Below are 4,869 nucleotides of genomic sequence, written 5' to 3'. Positions count from 1 at the left end.
GAACATTAAGCATCTTAAGACCCACCCGGCGGTTCGCCAAGTGGTCTTGGCGCTCACCAGGATCTCTTTTTCTCCACTTCTTCAGCTTGTTTTACTACATTCTGCCTAGTACTTTCCTTGCCTTTCTCTTTAGCTCATATACCTAAAATCAATGTTTTAGCATCAATTTAAAGAATAAACTAGGAATTTGAGGGCATTAAAACTATCAATACAAAGCTCTAAATGAGCCCAAATCTTGGACTCATCAACACCCCCAACTTATAATTTTGCTTCTGCTCAAGTAAAACTCTAGATAAATATTTAAATAAAGATATGTCAAATAATATGGGATAAGACTCAACATGAATGCACACAAAATGTTCAAACTACACATACAATGTTCAGTTGTTCACTCAAATATTCAAATTGTGGTTCGCCATTATCAAGGATACTCAAGTTCACAATACTTTCTTGAAATGCAAGTTCAAGCTCAACAAAGGTACTCAAATACCCTCACTACAAACAAATATTATTCCACATTCACACAAAAATTTTATACAATTTAAACACTCGGATCACATACAACTCACACTCAGAAAGATGAACACATGTATGACCCTACCCATAGGCTCTCTTATTTTCCAATCAAAATTCTCTTTAGCTCACTAAAGATTAAAAGGTATTCTTAAGGCTTGTAACGAGGTTGAGTGTAAAATTATGGTCATTTAGACTTAGTGACTTTTACCTTCATGAAGTATGGCCTGAATATAACTCTTTCTCCTTCTCCTTCACATTCAAACATTTTCAAACTCGACCCTTTATTCGACTAAAAATGAATCACCGGATACCCCATTATTGTTATATGTTCACCATTTTATTTTATAATTTGTGCTCTTTTTCATTCTCTTTTCTTTCATTGTTTCTTCTTCTTCTCTTTTTCTTTTCCTCTTTTATTATTTAGGGTGAATGGATAAAGAGGTCAAAGTAGCACAAGTCTCTTCAAAGAAAAGGATAGGCTCAATGGGTGACAAAAGAAGATTCACACTTCTCATTAGGGTGGTAACAAAAGAGGTATATTGTCAAATTGGTTCACTCTTCAAAATTCTTGCCTAAGATATTTTCAATTGTTTACATTACTCAATCAACTGGACCAACGGCGCAGGTTCTAGGTGTCATCAAATACAATGTTCAAGACGACCTCACCATACCATACATTGATACAAATATCAAACAAGACACCACACTTTCTAGCTAGCGTGTAATGTTCATTACAAGAGACTTATTAGACAACTTGCTAGTCACAAGGAGATGTTAAAAGTTCACGTATTGCCAATGTAACTTAGTATGCCTCATTTTAGTGGTACATTCTTTTCGTTCAATCAAAAGCACCATTCAAGTTATCGGTATTTATCACAATTGATTCTCAAATTTGCATAGGAGAAACCACAATAATAAACACCAGAGATGGTAAAATTTTAATTTCTTTTACAAAAACCGTTGTCGATAGTCCAATTTAATTGATTAATTGATATTAAATTTTGGATTAGTCCATACATTCATGATGTATTGACCGAGTCAAAAATACAAGTTAATATAGTCCGATTAATATAGAAGTAAAAATATATGACATAAATAAAGTCATATTCACATTTGATTAAGTCCCTTAAATTGACAAGACGAGCCCAACTCATGTTTTTCAAGACCAAGTAGAAAATTTTGTTGGGAAAAAATAACCCTAATACCCCAACTCAATCCTATATAAAGACATCTTTCATAAGACCAAAGGAAAGAAGAAAAGGAAGAAGACACATAGAAGAGAATCCTTGCTCTTCGGTGGTGATCAGTATGTCTTCTACTTACAAATAAGTCTTTGATCCAAGTGTTGAGCCGCAAGTACAAAGAACGATTCGATCCAAAAGTTGAGTCGCAAGTATTCCATCAAATCAAGAACATCATTGAAGAAAAGAATCAGAGGATTGCATATCTTTTCTGAACGGTTTCCTAAAGATTGTAGCTTCTGCATAAAATCAAATACACATATTGTTGTTTGCTTGTTATTTTCCTTTCCTATTTGTTGTATCTCGGGATTGAAACTTTAGATTCTTACAAATTGGCATGCCAGTGAGACAATGTTTACCTCTCATATTTTGACTTCGAATGACAAAGTTCAATGACATGGCTTCCAAGAAGATCAACTCAAAATATGCATCTACATTCAAATCTTGATCAACATCTGTATGCATCTGCATCTAATTCTGGATCTATATCAGTATTTGCATCTACATCCAAATCTTGATGTGCATCTTCATTTACATCTGCATTTGGTTTTGCAATAAATGATGGATCCAAATTATGCATCGTTGTGGAATACATCTTTGATCTTACTACCGGAACATAAGACCTATCACAAGGAACCATGCCAAATTACGAGGACAACAAGCCTCACGAGTTTCAAAGATATGAGACTCTTATTATTGGCCATTATAATAATCACCCCTATTATTTAGCATTTCAAATAGTGTATGTCAAATCAATAGTGGACAACTACTGTTAGCTAGATGGAGTATTTCATAGTTTTAATTTTTATCTCGATAATATATAAGACAAATTGATCCTACAATTTGTATAAAAATTAATTATTGCTTGTAATTCATAAGTAACGATAAAATCAATCATTTTTTCTATCAATCTGAAAGCTGACCAATTTTTGCATACTTTCTATTATTTTTTTGGTAAATATTGAGATTTTTTTAAAGTTTACAATTTCAGTTAAATTAATTTATTATATTTAGCAATTTTTTTTTTTAAAAATAAAATAGCTCGTGATCAGTATTTAAAGAACAAAAAAAAATTTGCTTTCACTGAGTACACAATAATATTGGCTACCAATTCACAAAATTACGAGAAAATGAAGGAAATTTTTAATGTATGTCTAAGGTCCATAGTATAGAATTGAAATAAACTTCATCGACCAAGTGCAATTTTTCAATTCCATATAATTAGTTGTCTATTTCTTTGTATTCAAAAGAGAAATATTTTTTTTATAATTAATAAGGATATGAAAAGGTATATGATGCATATTGTAACACCTCATCAACCTAGAATACTAAACAACAGGAAATTTGGTGAAATGGGGAGGGGTTCACGGACAGTGAAAGAGACTACGGTCCATCGACTTGCTTGTGGTTCACATCCAGCCAACGTGGTAGACCATTGTGCAAACCACGGGACATGTTCCCATTTACGATTCGTGGATTGGCTTTTCAAGCAAAGCCAACAGACCCCTAGTCCAAGTGAAGAACCATGGTGGCATTTACGGTCTGTGGTCCTTCACACGGTCAATGAAGTTGTTAGTAGAGGTGAGTACTCAGAACCAGTAAGAACTTGCCAGAAGTCACGACCCACTCGATGGACAGTAGTTCCATCAACGGTCCGTTAGTGGCTCCATGGGTGGGCCTCGTGAGCTTTTAAGTAAGGGTAATTTTTGTCTTTCCCCGTATGCATAGAGTCTCGAAAATATGTTGTTTAATACCTAGACCACGTAATTTTACACTGTCTAAGCCAAATAATAGAGTCAGAACCTACTCAAAACATTCACTATAAAAAAATCATCCAAGTTTGATCTTAATGAGGAGAAGGAGGTGACAATTTCATTCAAGAACAAGCAGTAGTGCTTTTCAAGATTCAGCCCCGATATACAAAAAATTTCTTCATAGTTTTCATCATTTGGTATGCAGGATTTCACTATTCTATTAAGCTTGTTTAGACCTATGGTTACTGAAACATCGTAGATTTTTCGTGATTTAGCTATTACAATATGCTTAAGAGAAATATTATGTTTTATTTTGAAGGTTGTTTAATTCCTTGTATAAAACTCAGAACCCCAGTTTGTGTAGATTCCCTTAGCTCTTAAATTACACTTTCTAGGTTAATTAAGTAGATAATCATGATCCAGATTCCGAATGTCACATTATTTGTATATTAATATTGCATACTAAGATTGCATGTCAATATTTTGAGCTATTTATTAATCCAGTTACATTTCAGACATATTCATAATTAGTTGGGAGTATACGTAGCACCGAGTTGGACTACGGTTTAGTGTACCCTTATTGTCCAGGAACTATGTGCTCTCCAGGAAAATAAGTCTCCTCTGTTGGGAATCATATTTAGTGACCAGGCTAGTTATGCAATTATACCCCTAAAAAGGTATATTGGGCCTTTCGATGGGGGCACTTACATAGAAATCCACATTTAGCTAATGTGGTTTATGTCGTTTAATAGTAGCTCCCACAATCAGACTATTTGGGCATTTTACCAGGTTTTTAGTTTATACTTCTGCATTTCAATTCAGTAAATACATGGTCATTGCATTAAATTTATTTTTTAAATTATGTTTCAATATCAATATTCTTGGTCAATTTACTTCATCACATCATTATGTTTTGTTCAACCTATGTATATTTGTTTAGGTTAATATCGATATCACGCTTTGATCAATTCTCCATCTTCATTCAAAAGCATCAATGGTGAGTCCTCATATTTCGAGGACAATAGACATGTTTTTATTTTAGTCTTCCCTTTAAGTTTTTAAATTTTTTAGAGTTTGTTGGGGCATGTCCCAACATATAATCATTTAGAAGACTTTAAGACATAGTAACATATTCAACATGAGTTGTTAAGTGGTGTTTCAATTATCCATTGTTTTAGCTTCCACATAGTACATGTGTTGTTATGTTTTTCTTAGTATGCCTTCTATATGTTAGACACTGGGTTAACTTGGGATCACTCGTGATAATAGGTCATGTGTTACGTCAAGGGGGTACACTAGGGGTGCAACAAATATTTTGTTAGAGCTGGGTTCAAGAGTTCTAGGATGTCTTAAAGCCT

General features: G+C 33.6%; 1 long non-coding RNA gene across 1 annotated transcript; it reads right to left on the bottom strand.

Annotated features, from left to right (window-relative positions):
• Positions 1-1,561: 1,561 nt before the first annotated feature.
• Positions 1,562-2,442, bottom strand: LOC114077365. The gene is made up of 2 exons (XR_003578674.1): positions 2,117-2,442; positions 1,562-1,996 (listed from the first exon to the last, which is right to left on the bottom strand). It is a non-coding gene; the product is annotated as an uncharacterized LOC114077365 (long non-coding RNA).
• Between the last annotated feature and the right edge of the window lie 2,427 nt (positions 2,443-4,869).

The sequence above is a fragment of the Solanum pennellii genome, chromosome 5 (genome assembly GCF_001406875.1).
Source record: "Solanum pennellii chromosome 5, SPENNV200".
Lineage (NCBI taxonomy): Eukaryota > Viridiplantae > Streptophyta > Magnoliopsida > Solanales > Solanaceae > Solanum > Solanum pennellii.
Note: the sequence above shows the minus strand (reverse complement) of the source record. Positions and strands in the feature narration are given on the sequence as shown.